The 17451-nt window shown below is 37.1% G+C and overlaps 1 protein-coding gene across 4 annotated transcripts in view; it reads left to right on the plus strand.

Moving 5' to 3' along the window:
- Positions 1-17451, plus strand: part of CACNA2D1 (calcium voltage-gated channel auxiliary subunit alpha2delta 1) — a 408632-nt gene that overhangs the window by 266175 nt on the left and 125006 nt on the right. The window lies entirely within an intron of this gene.

Here is a 17451-nt window from a genome sequence, read left to right on the forward strand (position 1 = left end):
GATGTGACAAAGCGTCATTCCTCTTGGTCTGTTGTAATGACTCTTGGACTGTTGTATTGTGGCACATGCTTGGCAAGCCAGTTAAAGGAAATGAGTGGTACTTTCTTCCACTTTTAGTTTTAAATATCAGCATGCCCAGAATGAATGGAGAGTTATCTTTTCCCTGAAAATGAGAGTCACTGCTTGATTGCCTTCCCTGCCCCAGATATTTTCAGCCTAGATTTCAAAGGCTAGAATAGAGAAAAAAGAAGAAAACAGTCGCGTATTAACTATAGATGATTTGTGAGGCCTGCACACACTTTGAAAGCCGGCAATTCTCTGCAATTGATTAAAGCAACCCATTTGTTTCTCACACTTCCCTGCAAGCAGTGATATCTACGGGGGGTGGGGGTGGTGCTCCAAACCCAGCCCCATTTGAATGTGTGAGCAATGTATAGACGAGTGTTTCTCAACCTTGGTAGCTTGAAGATGTGTGGACTTCAACTCCCTTTTCAACTTCATCTTCTTATATTTGGGCAAGTTATTTAATTGATAGGAGGCTCAGGATTATGATATTGAGAGTTATGATGCATTCATTCATGGATTGTAAGTGTAAAAACAAAGAAGGTGAGTGAGGATAAATCATTCTGCAGTATTTGCTTATTTTCCTCACCAGTTCTCTTCTTTCCATCAAACATTCAGCATGCATTATGTCTGCTTCCTTTGATTAACGTAGGCAGACTTCAGCAAAATCTCAGAGGTGTTTTGATCCCCCACAGTACCTTATTGTACATATCAATTTTGATCTTTTCAGACTTAGATACTTTGGGGAGTGGTGGGGAAGCAACTGCAAGCATTTTTTCAAAGCAGCCATTTGGTGATGAATTTCACAGAGCAATCTTAATGAACATCCTCTGGAATATCATACAATTTACATTCCAAAGCCAACGGCTGTCAACGGGATATGCAAACTCCCCATGCAAACACATTGTCTGCCTGTGAGTTAGAGCTATTCCACTGCCTTCTTCAAAGGGATTCAGAAGTGTCTGTATACACAGTCCTAGAAATTCTACTAATTTTAGGCAATTCGACAACCTTAGTCAGCTTCGTAGGACTATATCTCTTATATACCTTCAGATCATTTTCCTGTATTTTAGATCATATATAATGATACATTTGTGAGTATTGCTCTGCTCTAAAAGTAAGAAATCGGCAAGCAAAACAAATAAAATGGCTGATATTATAATCTTGTTTCTTTCAGTTAGTGGTAGATGGATTGGCTGATTCCTTGTGATAGGTATAATATGTGGCAGATTACCCAGAAGTGGAAGGTAAGAAATGATGAAATTCCAAATTAGAACAGGCTCTGAAAGAAGGTTGACTGAGACAGATGGATCAAATGTTACAGAGACCATAGCAGAGGGGTTGAATGAGATAATGAGAAGACAGTAATGGTCGAAGGCAATTTATTTTGTAATTCTTCTCTTGTATATCTATTATTTCAGAGCTGTATTTTAAAGTGATTGCTTCAGGAATGCCGATGTTAGAAGTTCGAGAAAATTGACAAGAGTATGTTTCTCATTCTATGGTCTGTGGTGACCCTGAATCAAGTCTAAGGACTACAATATAACACCACCCAAGCCACTGGACATCTGAAAATTTGCCCATTTTCTTTAAAACATCCTACCTTTTTCCTGAAATGGTACAACTGGTACCTAAAACACATGACACAGCAAATTTTATACAAGCCTACTCAGGAGTAAAGTACAGTGGAGCTTACTCCCAGTTAAATGAATAAGAATTGCACTTACTATATTTACACGAATAATGGGAAAAATATTCAGTCATACTCAGAGGTTTCTAAAGGAATCACACTGTCTCTAATGTGACTTACTCCCAAGGAAATCTGTTTGAAACTATAACTTCTAAACATGCTCAGGAGACAATTAACATCTGAAGCAAATCCATCCTAGCACCCAACATTAACAAACCTTTGCTTCCAAAAGCAAGAATAGAAGAATACTATGCCGTATTAGATAAGATGATTTAGCAAAATACACCAATGAATGCCAAACATATACATCATAACATAAAATATTGCTTATTAAAATACACAAGTTTCTAATTTTTTTTAACCGAAATTGTAATTAAAATCAATTATTAACTATATAGTTAATATGTGATAACTGTTAAAATCAATTATAGAATACACAAACTCATAAAGGAAAGAAATTGTAGAATATTAATATAAACACCAAGGTAGGACTTGAAACTTGTTCACTTTCCAAGAAGCAAAGTAATGGGAGGATTAAATAAGCCTCTGTTGGCAGCTTGTGAGTGAGAGAAAATTTGGTATTGCTAAGATTATTAGCTCCAGTCTCAGTGAAATAGATTGGACACCAAACAAATAAGAAATTTTATTACAGAACACTAATTCAATATTCAAGAGCAATGTACTCTTTGCGGCATTGACTCTTGGAATATTATGTACAAGTTTCATTTAATGGAATTTGAGAAATCTGTGGTCATAAAAGCTCTGGCAACATGTACTCTCCAAATGGTTCTGAAGCTATCACAATGCTGAAGTTGAAAATTAGTGGTGTCATGTCTAGTTCAAATGTTTCTTTTCTATTATTGCATACAAACCTATGAACATGTTCAGCTAAGCCAAAAATTCACTTTGACTTCTTACTTCAATATTTCAAGTTGATGTGATATTAGATCAAAGTGCTCAATTTATTGGATGAATATTATTGGATATTAATTGATACACTTTTCCCCAAAATTTTCTTCTTCAGTTGGAAAAACAAAAAAAGGATAATTAGCAGGGAATAAGATGCACATAGATGAAACATTTGTGTCTTTCAAAATTAATCTTTCCGTTAAAGCATTCCTGTTATAATTTAAGCCCGTGAAACCCAACCCATTTGTAAACTCAAGCCATTTGGACTTTTCTGGAAATTGAGACCAGAATTTATCCATTGACTAACTGAAAGAGAAGATACCCAAAGGTCTTAGTTAGTGGTGTGCCATACAATCTGGGAGAGCAGTCACAAGTCTGTTTAGATCAAGATTTTGTAGGATTGTATGGATTGTGGCAGTATCAATCGCAAACCCCTCCACTAAACAGGCAGTCATTGCCATCCTTCAGACAAATTGATTGGTTTCAAGAGAGTGAAGAACATTCATGAGATGAAAGATAATGTGAATGTGCCATCTGAGGTATTTAAGTCAATCTCACGAGAATTGCAATGGAACAATTTATTTCAGAGACTACTGGGAACTTTTGTCATGGATGGAGACAGGATGCATAAAATAATTGGTTTGGACACATTGTATGGATGGCTCTTTACAATGTTTTAGTTTCCCTTTCGTTGATATGATTTTGAAGTTTGACCCACCCTCCCTCCCTCCCTCCCTTCCTTCCTTCCTTCCTTCCTTCCTTCCTTCCTTCCTTCCTTCCTTCCTTCCTTCCTTCCTTCCTTCCTTCCTTCCTTCCTTCCTTCCTTCCTTCCTTCCTTCCTTCCTTGTATTGCAGATAATTGTTGGGTATGTTTTACAACCGTAGAATGCACCCACCTATACTTTAGTATATGTATTCAATTTGCATCACTCAGTGCTCAAAATTGACCTGCATGAACCAAGTATGTATTCTGAAGCAAAACCAAGGGTCTTCTGTGCACCTGCAAATTACTAGAAAGTACTAATAGTGGAAGCAAAAACACTTCCATTCAAGTAATCCACCATTACTGATCTTGTCATTGAAGAAGGCTTCTGAAGAGTCCTGATTCCGTGAAACACAGCTCTTACTTGATCAGAAGTCATAATTTATCTTAATTGTGTATACACCAATTGACTAGAATATTAACTGAGTTCAAAGATAATTCTTGTTAATATGGTCTCACTAGCAGCATTAGGAATGCCTTTGCATATGTACATAATAGATCAAAAAGCAACTCATAAAAATGATCCGGAAAGAACCAGCAGTGATATCGTTATGATGAACTGACAGTTCATATTTAAGTCTCAGTTGATTTGGACACATCAGGCAGCTTTAATCCACCCCCTGCATAAAGTAATTGAACCAAATTCTGAAAACTAACTTTGTTCTCAAGTGCACCCAGATTTTTATTTGAAAATATGCATTCCTTTCCAAACACGATTGATAGGTATCATTCTTTCATACAAATCTTTGTATAATTCTGCCATCCCTCTCTCTTTCCCTTTCTTTCTCCATCCCCCTCCGCCCCAGTTCTGACAAATGATTGTTCTTGTCTGTCTCCAACCAAATAGTATCTGGAAGTATTTTCTTAATGGCTTACACTAATCTTAAGTGGCATCAGTGTCTGGTGGCCAATAGGTCATTTGGAATTAGGTGGTGAGGTGGGGTGTACATTGGTAGCTTTACCTGACATTCATTATGCTGGAGGAGGGGGAACGTGAGAACAGCAGATTCAATTTCCAGATATAACTTAAAGTCATATGGATTTCACCCTGATTAACCCTCCAGTGGAAGGATGGATGTTTATTTTTTTTTTTCTAGTTTACTCTTAGGGTCTACACTTTTTCTATAGAAATCATATGTCTCTCAGGGCTGTAGAGGCTATGAGTAAAATGTCTATGTTCATATATAAAAGAAAGTAAGTCTAAATTCAAAATTGCAGTATTGGATTTTGGAAGTTTGATGCTGGAAACCACCATTCTCTCCTGCTAGAATACTAGATCCTGACATTGACCCAGAGCTTTCAAGAGACAAAGAATGGTAGTTATAGAGAGGAACACCAGACCCAACAGCTACTTTTCCACCTAACCTTTCTTAAATGTTGTTGCCCTCAGAAGAATGGCTGAGAAGAGCCCACCACTTTCACCATTTTCAAATTCTATTGTCATCATTATTATCAAGTTTATTACAGCCCTAAGGCCAGATACAGTCAAAAAATCTAATAATAGCAGATATGTATGTGTGTGTGTGTGTGTGTGTATTTGAATGAAAAACAGTAAATATAATAGGGTCTAAAATAATTAAGAATAAAAATACTAAAATCAAAATAAAATACTATTATAAACAATTCCAAACTTAGGTGATGGTGCAGGATATTGTACAGATGGTAGCACAAAACTAGGCAACTTGGGTGGATATTTTTGAGTCCTTGTCTGAAAGAAGTAATCTTAAATAGAAATCACATTTCCTACCTGGAAATTTCTTCAAAGTAAGATATATAAGTGTCTATAGGGTTTGTCTGTAGATCAGATTGAGGAGAAGTCATTTGTCTTCCTTCCTTCCTTCCTTCCTTCCTTCCTTCCTTCCTTCCTTCCTTCCTTCCTTCCTTCCTTCCTTCCTTCCTTCCTTCCTTCCTTCCATCCATCCATCCATCCATGAACAATGCTATTAAATGTGTATTGCACTGGCTGCCAGTATACTTCCAAGTTTAATTAGTATTGATTATCACCTATAAAGCCCTATATGGCTCATGGTATCTTCAGCACTGCCTATCACATAAAGATTCTGCCTATCCAATCCAAGGACAGAGGGAACCCCTGCTATGAAGCTCCCTAGCTATGAAGAGGTGCAACAAGTGGGTTCCTCAAAGTGGGAACCCCCATCCTCTGGAAGAGTTTGAGCCCAAGTCAAGGGTAGCTCCTATTCTCTTGGCCTTCTGGAAGCTCCTAAAAACTTGACTGTTTCAGAAGGCTTTTGGGAATTCAGTGCTGTAGACCTCCTGGCACCAGAAACACAATGTTAATTATAATTTTCACTGTGATATTGAATTGAATTTCTGTAATTGTATGTTACTGTTGTTATTGCCTTGGCAACAGCTGCTGCTTTTGTAACCACTTAGAGGAACCTTGACTGAACAGGTTTTAAATTAATAAATAAAACATAATAGAATAAAAAAATAAGCAGAAATTGAGGGATTTGGGGAAATTGATCCTCAGGCAAAATATCTGAAGAATTCTGATTTGTTACCAGCCACCAAACTATGAACGTAATATGGCAAGGAGTTCTGTAGAGTAGATGCATGTTGGTGGTGGAAATTGATGGGACACGCAGATTTTTTCAGAAGTCTAATATGTTGCACTTTGTAAGGACTAGTAAAAATAGGTTTGATCAAAGCTTGTTGAGATTAATCAGAAATGTTTTAAACTAAATTCTTTGGGGAATGGGGATGAAAATCCTGAAGTACCTCTGATAAGTACCTGCACACTATAGAAGGAAGATGTGTTAGTGTAGTGAATCATACTTAACCACTCAATGGAAAATCAGAGAGAAAGTTGACTCATAACAGTCATGGCCTTCATAGCCAACAAATGAATGCTCGAGTATAGAACATAATCTTTGGGGATACCTTAAATGCTGAGAATGAATGGAGCATTATATTCCACCAGGTAACCACTGATTTGGTGGTAGCATTCTTTTACTAAAGAGTTATAACTATGAGAAGCTCTTAGACATGATAAGTAGGTTAAGATTAAAGTTGCTTAGAATAATAATTCCCCCAAAAGAGAGCTAGGTAAATAAACTTTCTAACTCTTCTAATTTTATATACAAGCTGAAGTTGCCCTATCTCTCAGTTAGTGTCAGGGGTCTCCGTGGGGGAAGGCTTCAAAAAAGTCAAGATGGTGGCTTCGTGTGATCACAGCTGGACTCCTCTAACTACTGTCTGTATTGCTCACAGATTAATATTCTCTTGAGCCATCTGGCAACAGCCAGACTATGAAAGTCAGCCAAGTATTAAAGCAAGTACAAATGTTTGCTATTGCTGTGTTTCCCAACCTGGACAATTTTAATACTTGGCTGACTTTCATATTTTGACTATTGTCATTTGGCTTAAGAGACGATTAACCTGGGAGGAAGAAAGAGGTCAGTATTGACATGCGCACATTTTTTATCCTTTCAGCCTCTGCCCCTTTCTAAAATATGGAATAACAATATCCTATTTTAGAGGACAGCTGTTATGAATTACTGTGCAAATATATGCAAATGTTTGAAATTTATTCTTTAAGTACAAAGATGGTGGGATTTATGAAAAATATATATCAAGGATCTACTCCAAAAGTTTGCAGACCTCTGACATATAAATCGTTTTCCTCCATTGACAGGAATAAGAAGTCCAAATAATAGAGTAATACCCCTAGTGATATGACACTGAATTGGAGAAGATTGTATCATTATCCTTTTTTCTTTAAAAAGTAGTTAAAATGAACCTAGAGCAGCCTTTTAAAAAGGAAAATTATCTTGCCCTGAAGAATTCTAAATGAAAAATTAATTCTAAATGAATTTATCCAATTCTCTTTAAAGTCCCAATTAACCATTCACACAGCTTTTATGCATGATTCATAGAATATTCTACTTCTTGCATAGTCTTTTAGAAAGACTTGAGATTTATTATGCAAAACTGCATAAAGTAGTTATAAATGTCCTTTATAGATATTTGGTCCATTTTCCTTGTTGATGGTTTTCTGCATCCCTCTTCATACATCCAAAATATTATTGAATAAGAATTTATGATGGATTTGGACTTCGATTCTAAATATCAGTATTTTTTTGCTTTGGCAGGTGATTACACCTAACTGGCCCCGTCTGGGATTGAAAACTAAGTAGGTCGGACCTGGTTCATTCTTAGAAGGGGAAATGGACAGAATCTGAAAGTTCTAGGCAGGACTGGGACAAAAAATCTTGGAACAAGGCAATTTCAAACCACTTCCTGACTGTTGGCAAGGAAATTATACGGGCATCTCAATGGCATCATCAGGCTTTTGTGCCTGGGAAAAAGTAAGAAAGATGCAGCTGCTTTAATAATCTCATTACGCTTAATGAGTTGACTCATTAAAGCAGCTGCATTCCCGCCCCCCAGGCTTGTACAAAACTCCCCTCAAAAGACAGGCTGAATAACTGAGAGGTATTGTGTTTGTACTAGCTCTGAAGCTCTTCTTCCAAATAATTTTTGAAGCAATACAGAGTTTTACTATACATGTTATCAGTGCATTGGTTGGGGAGGTAAAAAAAAACCCTCAAGGTAGTGGCCAGGGGTGCATGATTAATCCTCTGCCCCTCTTGTTTTTGATATGCATTTAATGCACAAAAGGTCAAGGCCTCTTGGAGTTGCAGCCACCATTTTAACTTTTTGGACCCCTGCCCCATGGCTACCCCTGCAGGTTAACTTGGGTTTGGTAAACATCAGCTTTCAGCTTTGGTTTCAGGATAATGTCATATATATAAACAAGTGAAATGTATATATTATGGAGCCTTGAATTGTGTGTGTGTGTGTGTGTTGGTGTAAGTTAACTCCAGTTTGTTCTGCTTCACCTGGGGAGATTTAAATCCCCCCACCCCTTTAGCAAGGGGAAAAGTTGTACTTTATCCTTCTCTGTGTTTGCTCCCGTGCTTTCTCACCCATATCTGTTCCAGCTTGTTGGCATGTGTGTGTGTGCCTGGTTCCATATGTTTCCATTCCTTTGCTTTCTTCTTGAGGACCGTTCTCCACTAGCAAGTTGATGTGCTGTTCCTGAGTCACTGGAAACCTATACCAGCATGAAAAGCATTGTCCACATTGCCAATCTCTATCCTGTCTCTAGTGCCTGCATTTCAAGTCACTACTGTCATCTCAATTCCCTCCAAGGTCATGGATGATGAAGTCTAACAGATTTTACACAGCTTGGATGTCTGCCCTTGGGTGGTGTCAGAATAAGGTAGAAAAGACTACTTTAAAACCAATATAGTTAAGAATGAACTGGAGAAGAGATAAAGATAAAGCCAGGTTTATGTTGTGGTTAGATGGAAGAGAAGGACATGTTTTAGGAGAGAAAGAGAGAGGGAAATACAAATTGCAATTGGCTTTAATCAGTTTGTGACTGGCCCTCAAATCATGGCTTCCTTCTCTGACAGTTCATAAAAATGCCCCAAATGCAGACAAGCTGAAAATCCCGGCCCATCAATATGAATTGGTACTAACTTGGTATAAATGCCTTAGTGGTGTAATCTTCAGGGCAATGCAAGTGATCTGGGGAAAATGATCTATTTGACTTGAGTGATGCCCATCAATATAAAGAGAGATTTGAGAGAACTGACAAAGTTCCTTTCTTGGCTATGATGGATGTGAAATGGAAGGAAGAGGGAGTGACAAGCTGGAGCCCCTCAAGATGAAAACAAATGTGATGCACCATGAAGAGAAAAGGAAGAGGTATTAACAAGCGATATGAAAATATATACTACGCATAATTTGAAAATGCTGACACTGCCACATGGATTATCACAGTCTTCAGGTTCAGTACAAATTATGCTTCCAATGTGTTCTGGTATGTGCAAATCCTCCCTCATCATATGCAACTAGATTAGTCTATGGATGTTCCCATCTTTCTTATTGGGGTGCAACCTTTTCAGACTCTGGAGCATTATAGTTATATAAGACTTAGGTTCATTCCAATTGTAAATAGATTAGGGTGTATATTGATTTTCTTCCTTTTGTGTGATTTCAACTGCTGTTTAGTTTGTACCTTTGTATCTCATTTCTGTCAGTCAAGGAGTTTCCATTTTGTCCAATTTAAGAAGAGAAGCTTTACATCTCTTCAGATTATCAAGGTTTGTTTGGGTGTAATGAGAATTTTATACTTTCCAAGGGTTTATCATGTAGCGTTTGCTCATCTATTTCCTTCTGGGCACATCTTGTACTGCTGAGCCCATGTTGTGTGCAGCTATTGGGCATGGATTAACAGTTAAAATTATACCCCTTTCCCTCCTCTCCCCCCTCCCCCCCTCCCCATATACATGACTAGAATTTATTTTTACCTCTTGTCTTATGTAGGGTTGGGTTTCTGATTATAGTTCCCTCCCTTACCCCCAAAATGGTCCTTGCATCATGATGGTTGATTCCTTAGGCATGTAACAAAACACAACATGAATTAAGTTAATTTTAATTTTGTTTTAGAAGAGTCAGGATCCTTTTTTCAGAAGCTTTTCAGAACCCTCAGATGAAGTCCATGCAGCAGCACCCACAGGGAGAGGCAGAATGATAAAAGTAGTGTTGTAGAGTTGTGATGCAAGCCCCAACCATTTTGTATATGTCACATGCGTGCCTCAAAGCAACGTTGCTTATGGCAGAATGCTGCTTCTATGGATGATACTGATTGCGTGGATGGTTTTTCTTACCAAATTAAGTGTGGTTGACTGAGTAGTTCTGATTCTTGGGCATACAACCCTTAGCTTTGTGACAGTGCTTGTGTGGATCTGCTCTTTTGCTTCTCGGTGTCTTAGTTCTGTAGTGAGGCAGCTGCAATGAGGAGAAATTAGACAACAGAAAAAACACAGCCTCTTGGAAAAGGACCTGTGGGTATATGATGAATGCTGGGGCCCTGAATGAGCCTTATTTTTGGATTGCTAGGAAGTGGTCCTATTTTCAAATAAAAGTTGCTGATCATCACTTGCAGAGGCTGTTCTTGACAGCAAGGGATATTTGAGAAAGCTGTTTGCTGTATTATAGCTCTCACAAGCCAGTAGATAGAAAATGTTTCCATTTCTGAAAGCCAATGGAGGCCTTTCTTGTACTCCTGTAACTAGGGGGTGGAGGTTGGGGTTGGATGATGGGACTCATCCTTGGTTTTTTTTCAGGTTTTTACCTTGACATGCATACAATAGTGATGCATTTGTAAAATGCAGCAAACTCTATAGCTGATGTTGGGATTCTAAGTGATCAATCAATCAATCAATCAATCAATCAATCAATCAATCCCCAGTCTGTTAGATGAGTATATTCTGCTGCTCATGCTTTTTTAAGGTGTAAACGTTTGCCTAGGAAGCCAGGGTCTTATAGCTGATACCGATAAAAGAGAATCTATATAGCTCAGGGTTGAACTGTGGAGTCCTTGGGGTTCTCTGACCATAGCTGATAACCTGCCTGATGACAGTGTGTGGCATGAACCGTGATCAGTGACTAAAAATAACCACGTCCAATACAAGCCTGTGGGACAGTGATGATCATATCCTAGCCAGGGGGACAGAAGAGCTGAAACTCTTCATTTTCTTTCCCTGTGCCGTGAAATTTTAGGATGCATGGTTCTTCTTCTTCTTTTTTTTTTTCCCCCTGGAAAAAAGTGAGGCCACATTTCAATGTTTCAGAAAGGCTGTTTTTAATTGTGGCCGATGCTGCCCAATGTCATTGGGAGTTGCATGGTATATACATTTAATAAGTAAATGAATAAAAATGTTCTTTCTGTTATGTTGGCTAAGGATTATGCAGGACAGGGATAGGGTTTCCCTGATAATATGTTGAAGATTATCTCAGACATGCCTATTAGTTTGTATGTGATGCGTAATTCTAAAAAAAAAAAATACAGTTGTGTTAATAAGGCAAAGACTTGTTGACTTCTTGCATCTAAACTTTCTCTTTTCTACTGTCCCCCCCCCACACACACACACACAAACCTGGTATGTTAGAACTGCACCTTTCTGAATTTTGAGAGCCCCAGGCTGGGGAAACTATTCTAGATAATTAGGTGGTTTTATGCAAATGATTGTATCTTGCAAAGTCAAAGTACTGACACAGGTTACATAGCTGTTGTTAACATTACCCAGATGAAACATGGAAAATGCTTTGAACAGTTGGCAAATGCTTATAAATGGTCTGGAATAAAATCTTTGTTACAGTCCATCATTGGATCCAGCACAATCAGGCAAGAAAATTGCCAACAGATCTGTAGATATGCAGTGATGAATCTCACAGAATTAAAAAGTAAAAAAGGAGGCTAACAGGCATGGAAGTGTCAAATGGCATATTATCCAAGGCCATGTTTATTGGAATAATAGGAATCAATATTAGTCAGACCTCAGGATGAAATCTGGTTCTGTCAGCAGAACTGGGAATGAATATTCTTTCTGCCTCCACCCACTGCAACCCTTCCATCAGAAAGCTGTGTTGACCTTGCTCTCCTTCAGAAATATTTGAAATGTGGTATGAGACTTACCTTGACTTTAAGCTCATCATTAAAACGTGAATATCTAAATAAATGGTTGCCTGCCCAAAAGCAGATATTGAAAATGAGGAAGATCCGGTCCAGACCAGACTTTGGGAGGTGTATTTTATGAAATAGGAAAAGTTCTAGACACTGCCACTCTCACCTAGCCTTGCTCAAGGGGATTATCAGACTACCATTATGGCCAGATCAGGAACCTTTTGGCCTCTCGTTGGCTGCAAATCTGTGCCCTTATTGCCTGCATGTCTGAAGTAGTTCTTCATTGGTCTACCTCGTGGGTAAGTTTGAGAAATAGAGTATACGGTTAGCAAGATGGCACATACATAGGTGTAGCTAACCTGACACAATGCTCCCTTTTGGATTTGCAGGTAGTAGCAAAGGGTAGAGAGTAAGGAAGATGGCCTTGATGGAGACATGCAGGAGCTGACACAAAGAGGAGAAGCAGCAAACCAGGCTAAAAAATTAAAGAGAAGGTAGGCAGGCTACGTTGGCAGTCAACAGAAGAAATTTGAGGAGATCTAGGTGCCCCATTCTCAGGTTTTTCTCAAATTTGGCATCACCAATGGAGGCTGATGGTTCTCAAATCCAAATTTGACAAACTCAATATTTTGGGAAAACTGCCTCTCAAAATGAAAGTTATTTTTTTTAAAGCTATTATTTATTCTAAATAATAAATAATAGCTTTAAATCTATATTAAATTAAATATTTTAATAGATGTAATAGATGGTATTATTCTGTAATAATGTTACCTAAGCCATTGTGTAAGAATGTGTAAGACAAATTTAGCACCAGGAACTTCACTATTTAAGTTGGTTTTTAGACAGATGCAAAATTGCAAACGTTGTTTCTGAGATTGTCATTTATCTTTTTTTTTTTTTTAACAACTTGATATGAATTCTTTTGGCTACTACAGATTTTTTTTTGTAACAAAATTTATTTCTGTAAAACTATGACAGGTGAATATGCTATAACACATCAGCTACACATGCAACATTTTGCTGTGTGGTATTTTACTGCAGAGGTCAACCTGTTTACTTATTGATTGATCTGGATGCATTTTCTCCTAAGACAATGTAGAGCAATGTATTTTAGCAATGTAATTTTAAAAAATGGTGCAAAAACACACTTATCAGAGGAGTTGGGGATTCCAGTAACCACAGGAACTAGGTTGTTTATGCACACAAAGACTTGTCTGTGCATTATAATACAATATATATTTCTAGAAATATTCATGATAGCTGATGAAGTGAGCCAAAGCTCATAAAAGCTCATGTTCCTTCATTTGTTGCTCTGAAAAGATGCTACCAGACTCCTTCTGATTCACAGTAATAAGTATGACACATCATGTACTTAGAGGCTAACCTTCTAAACATGAGATGAAAATGTTGTGTTTCTTATCGCACTAGAATGCAGTCTCTCTTTTTCCCTTGTAAAAAATTAATGGAAGAGAAGATCCTTTCTCTTTCATCCAGTCTATTGGAGTTGCTTCATGTATGGCACCTTTTTGGATGTAGTAAATAACCGCTAGGCATTTCAAACAATTATGCATCTTTCCGTGCAGACAGGAGACTTATACCTTGAATAAATAATCAAAACACTTTTTTATTTTAGTTCTGCTTTTAAGCAAGTAGAATGCATTCATTTTCTGATTGCACTTCTAAATGAAAATTGAATCTCAGGGTTGGCAACGGCTGTGATTCTTAGGTACGGTAGGAATCAATAGCAAAATCAAGGGCAAAAGGTAAATACTTCAGTGAAATTAGTAGAAAGGAATAAAAACTATTCGGTGCTACGTTCAGGGTGCTTTTTTGGTTCATTTAACAAAATCAGCATCCCAGGTTAAATTTTCAGCACATGAGATTAATTTTTTATGGACATTCTATAAGACGTGACTGTGTTTCCCAAGCAAAGAAAAGAAACATGCATTTTGCATCTCTGTGTTGTCATGAGGTTGCTTTAGTCCTACAGTTTCTTGAAAAAATAATGACTTGTCTTTTCCAAGGATATTTTATGCAATTGGAATATGTCTAGTCAAAAATGTCTAGTGACACCATATCACACTGTTTCTCAACCTTGGCCGCTTTAAGATGTGTGGACTTTAACTCCCAGAATTCCCCAGCCAGCATGGTTGGCTGGGGAATTCTGGGAGTTGAAGTCCACACATCTTAAAGCGGCCAAGGTTGAGAAACCCTGCCATATCAGTTTTAAAATATGACAAAAATTATTTTGATATTATTTAAGAATATGATAAAAGTGAGCAAATCTCAGAAATTATGCTGAAAGTGATGTGCACAAGCTTCTGGGAATTCTCAGTTTTAGTAATGTTTTTGACAAGGAAGAAGAACGTTAATTAAAAATTAGCTTTTTAAAGTGTATATGATTAAGAATATGAGCATGTATTTTCAGCCTTACTTGTTTAAATTGCTCAGTGGTTATATAGTCAGTTAAAATATCTGTTAGTATTCCACTTTGGTCCAGATGCTTCAGCAGCCTTAGAAACCCTTATAATTTTGAGTTCATTAGAAAACTTTTTTAAGCAAATAACTATTTCATCTCTATAACAATTGAATAATCTCATTAAGATAAATATTGATTATTTACAAGAAATATGGCCCCAAAATTGGAGTATCGGATTTTAACAGGTCAATGGTCTGAAGTTTTAAAGGATGCTAAACATGTCTCTTACAATGGGACTTATTCATTTTTTTTTTCAGCATGGGGGGGTAGTTTACTGGATCCCTTAGCAGATGTTTCAAAAGGGTTAGTTACTAACCTTTTTATGCTGCAGATATAATAAATTCAAAGGAATGCAAACACAACTCACTTTTGTTATGCTTTCTGGCTGTTTCATGTTGGTTTAATGTGGCTGATCAGATTTTAGCAAAGGGGTTGGGATTTAAATTGTCAACATGTTGTTGAATTCTATTCCTAAAATTTGGAATTGATCTGTTTTGAAATAACTTCTGACAATCTTCCTGGATTATTGGGGGGGGGGGAGTTTATAATCCATTTTTTGGAAAGTTACCAGATTAAAATCCTAAACTGAGTCTTCTCTTAATTGATGTGGGTCTTATCTGTGATATTCATACATTTTTATACAACTGTTAGATATTAGTGCTATTTATTTCTAATAATATCTATTGTGATTTTATTTAGGTTAAACAGATGCATTTTATGGATTTTGTTGTCCGATATTATGAATTATTGCAAATCTTACTTTTGGCAGAAATATTTCCCTCTTGCATATTGAATTAAATCTAGGAGCTGAATTTGGAAAGGGTTTCTAAATGTTAAAATGGGCTGTTTCCCAACATTTGTTAATGATCTGTATGTCATCTCAATAGAATCCGGAGCTTAGCAGTAACCAGAAAAACAAGCATCAACTGGAAATATTATACCATTTTGAATCTAAAGAATTTATTACATGCTTTATGAAAATTGTTTGATATGTAAATACCAGCTGTTAAGCAGCTTATTATCAGTGTAATCATGGGCTATTGGACAAAGTAAGATACCAAACAGCTTGCTGTATCTTATCTTCACCAAATAAATTCAGACTATTCACCATATTAAGTAAGGAGACTCAGTTTACAATCAGAGACATCCATGTGTCTCTGTGTGTGTGTGTGTGTGTGTGTGTGTGTCAAAATCTACAATATGGTAACCACAACATTGTGATTTACATCCCTCCTCAGATGTCCCTGTTTACAATCAAATACAGGGGTTTTAAAAATTCCCACTCAGCTAGTCATTCTTGGATTTACAGTACATACTTGGGTTGTGAGTCAGAGAGAGACTGTGTGTATATTTTATTCATTTCAAGTGGCCACGTACTGAAATAACTCTTACATTCCCAGTTCTGCTTTCTTGAAAATTACAGTTGGATTTTTTTCTGATAAGACATTGCTTGTTGTTAAAGTGCCCACACTCACTTTTAGCAATTAATAAAGAATTGAGTTTCTCAAAACAGTTAGGAATTAATGATAAGTTTTGGGACTGAGTTAACTTCCACATTAGCAAGATGGGTTACTGCTTAGGGTATAATCCTTGTATTATGATGCTTTAGATTTTTCTTATTGTTCAGCTGAGCTGCTTGGTTCCTATTTAGATTTCTTATGGCTCCCACATTAATGGAAACCAATAGTTCTTATGAATAAATGATGGTGTATTTTAAAGGCAGCTGTTTGTGAATTCATAATTGAAGGTGAGGGAGAGGGGAAAAGTGCATGCATATTTACTTTTCCAAGACTCACTTTTCTTTAATCCTTTGTTAATGAATGTAGAGTTTGTCAGCTTTGCAACCTGTTTACCTCCAACTTTGAAACGCCATCAGGAAAGGAAAAAAAAAAGAAAGAAATTGATAAAGCTCCATCTGATGAGTAAAACCTAGTTCTGTTCCAATTAAGTGAATGCCAGCTGTTGCCTAGCATGAGTGAGTTATTTTGGGATGTGAAGGAGGCATTTAAAGGATAATGAAAGGAATAGCCATTTATCAATATTGTAATTAAGCATTAATTGTTTGTTCCATCAATTATTAATGCAGTAGTCTTGGGAAAACAGTCTCAGCCCTAAAAAAAACAAACAAAAAAACTCAATCTGCTTTGCCTGAAAATTAAAATAAAATAAAATGCCACATACTAATATTAATTTTTTTTGTATAAGTAGCCCAAGAGTTGGCCAGAGTCAGTTTAGGAATTAGACTTCCTCTATCTTTAGCCATTTAGTGCTTATCCGATCATGCTTATGAATATAATTTTTTTTGTGTGTGTATTTCAAGTTAATTCTGAAGCTGGCCCAGCCTATGAATATTAATGTGCACACAGCTGATCTCCCGGCAAATGATCACATCCATAAACATGAAAACACTGTTAACTTACAATAATGAGCACACTCTTGGATTTTGGTCCCAAGCTGGCTTTACAAGTCTAATGTTACATTTAATACTATATTCCTCTCTTCTGTCTTTTCCTTAGTCCCTGTGGAAACTCTTTTATTAATTTAGCATCCCCCTCACCCCAAGAAATTGGGACCTGCATTAACTCTTGTACTTGATGCAAAACATTGATGGTATTACTTTATATTTTTATCTGTGAATAGGCTATGATCATAGAATCCACAGTTACATTCTCTGATTTAGCTGTCCATGAAGAGAGTATACAGATTAGAGGTCCTCCTCAAAGATAAGATCAGATTTGAGACTTGTGGATAAGGGCTGCCTTAATACAAAACATTCAAACTTCTTTGCTTCCTGATATCTCCTGGCTGCCATCTTGTGGTCTTCATGAGTTCTGATGCTCAGATCTGGAAGCCATTGGACCTACTAATTGTGAAACAGCCTCCTACTACCTTCAGAGCCTTTGGTGCCAAGTGAAAACCCTTTTTTATTTCACTAAGCATTTCAAAAGCTCTATGAATTGCTCTCAACTTGTTTGAATTCCTTTTTATTTCTGCTGAGGTGCATGGGAGGAGGAGGAGGAGGAGGAGGAGGAGGAAGAGGAGGAGGA

Source organism: Python bivittatus, unplaced genomic scaffold, assembly GCF_059951505.1.
Source record: "Python bivittatus isolate LINGU-HERP-01145 unplaced genomic scaffold, Pbiv_v1 ctg000120_np1212, whole genome shotgun sequence".
Taxonomy (NCBI): Eukaryota; Metazoa; Chordata; class Lepidosauria; order Squamata; family Pythonidae; genus Python; species Python bivittatus.